Raw genomic sequence first — 2,525 nt, 5'->3', positions numbered from 1 at the left:
ACTCATGGCCCTGGCAGTCCCAGGCATGCCTTAGCCTGTGGGCACACTGCTCCAATACTGGCCTCCATGTTCACGTGACTGTCTACCTTATTTATCTGCACCCCAAGTATCCCTCTTCTTCCTCTGATAAGGACATCAAACGTCGGATTTAGGGCCCACCTCAACATCTCAAGATCCTAAACTTATTTTCATCTGCAAGGACCATTGTTTTCAAATAAGGCTGTGCTCCTAGGTACCAGGGATCAGGGTGTAGACTTTTGGGGGACTCCATTTGACCTTCCACAGAACATGTGTGTCCGGTTATGGGGGCGGAGAAAGGGTAGGAAATTTGTTGAGATTCTTCTGCTCCAGCCTTATCTCCTTAGGGGCTTCCCTGGACCACCCCTCCCCCGTGAAAACGCACCCCTGCCCACCCACAGATCCATTCAGCAAGTGTTTGCTGAGGGTCTGCTGGGTGTCAGACACCAACCTTGCACCAGAGAAAGAACAGGAACAAAGAGCAGACACCCCAGCCCTCTGGAAGCTCCAATCACAACAGGAACACAGACAGTGAAGAAGAGAGATGAGAAAAACCCACGTGCCAGTCAGGTGGGGGTGAATGCCTCAGGAAAAGTCAAGTCAAGCAGGGAAAGAGGATGGGAACTGTGATGTCTAGATTCCTGACCAGTACAGGCCTCTCAGGAAGTGACCTCAGGGGATGTTTGCGAAGGGCATTCTGGGCAGAGGTATAACCAGGGCAGAGACCCTGAGGGGACGTGCCTGTCATGTCTGATGGATGGGATAGGGCCATGGACTTGGGGTGGGCTCAGCTGGAGAGGGCAGGGGACATAAGGTTGGGTAATGGGACCAATTACTGGGCCTTCATGTTTAGGCCCTCATGCAAGGAGAGAAGGGACCACTGGGGGCTCCCCAAAACCACCCTGAGGTTCAGTGGTTCACTAGAAGGACTCACAGAACTCAGAAAGGATACTATTTATTACAGCAACGGATGCATTAAAATCAGCAGTGGCAAGGACTCACGGAACAGAACCCAAGAGAGACCAGCATGGGTCTGCAGGTGTCCCCACCCAGAGCAGGCATGTGGACAGTGCCCAACCTCCCAGCACTGAGGTGTGACAATGAGCACAGCATGCTACGGGCCAGGGAAGCTCTCTGCACTTTGGTGTCCAGGGTTTTCATTGGGTTGGTCACACAGGCACACCTGACCTCCCAAGTGGCTGACTTTGGCTTCCAGTCCTGGCAGAGGTCAGGCTGATGCCACATGGCCCAAGGCCCCCAGCATGGACCACATCGTCAGCACAGACCAGGGGTGTCCAGTCTTTGGTCTTCCCTGGCCCACATTGGAAGAATTGTCCTGGACCACACATAAAATGCACTTAATACTAACAATAGCTGATGAGCTTTAAAAAAAAATCACAACCAGAAAGAATTTGTGCTGGGCCGTATTGAAAGCTGTCCTGGGCTGAATGCCCCCTGTGGGCTGTGGGTTGGAGAAGCTTGGCATAGACTCTGATGTGGCCCAGGTAAACACAGACATTCAAATCAGGCAGAACATGCCAAAGGCTTAGAGGGTGTCTCCCAGGAGCTGGTCAGGGCCCATTTCAGGGTGCAGGGTTTGAACACCCCAAACCTTTACTACAGAAGGTCTCAGCAGGATCAATTGGCATTGGTGGAAGCCACACACAGGGGGCCTGGTGACCAAGACTGGTCAGGAAAGAGCGACCACAGGGGATGCAGCAGGGCTGGATGCAGCTCTGCCAGACAAAGAAAGAGGAATCCCAAATGGCCAGAGCATGCAGCCTCGTGGAGGAGAGGAGCCGGGGTTTAAGTCTGACAGCCACAGGCATTTGGGCTCCAGAGAGAGAAAGTGAAGGAGGAGGGCCCGCCTTGAGAGAGGGAGGAGACCACGGGATGGCTGTCTGGGCTGCGGGCTGAGGGGGGTTTTAGGTGACGGCTGGGGACAGCCCTGGTGGTCGGTGTGGCTGGAGGGTGTGCTCAGGCCTCCTGAGGGAGAGTCCCTGTGGGGGGAGGGCTCCCCCTCATGGTTCCACTGTCCCAGGGGAGCCAGCTGCAGAAAGGAGGGGTGCGTTTGAGAAGAAAAGAGAAAATCTCCATCCTGGAAGGTGGTAAGATGGGCTTGTGGGTGGGAGAAGGCACCGGGCGGGCCAGGGAGAGATTTGCGGCCACCAATGAAAGCCAGCCCGGGTCAGCCTGCTGGTGGACTTCTCTCTCGCCCTCGGTGTCCCTCCCACCTGTCCCTTGGGGGTCGGCCGGGGCCTGGGGTGCGTGGCCCAGAGAGCAGGCCCCGCTTTCGAGCCCGCGGGGGGTCCTGCAGCTCAGGGTGTCCTGGGCTTGGGGGCCCCCAGATGCCTCTGGCCTTCCCCCAGATCCTAGGGGAGCAGCCGCGAGCGAAGTGCGCTGCTGCTAGCCCCGGGTGTCCGTGGGTTCCCGACGCTGGCAGGGGTCGGGTCGGGAGCGGTGCGGGACTGGGCCTCCGAGGGGGCGGGGACTTGGGGCGGGGCCTC

Source organism: Cebus imitator, unplaced genomic scaffold (assembly GCF_001604975.1).
Source record: "Cebus imitator isolate Cc_AM_T3 unplaced genomic scaffold, Cebus_imitator-1.0 Scaffold449, whole genome shotgun sequence".
Classification (NCBI taxonomy): Eukaryota; Metazoa; Chordata; class Mammalia; order Primates; family Cebidae; genus Cebus; species Cebus imitator.
This window is presented reverse-complemented; position numbering follows the sequence as displayed.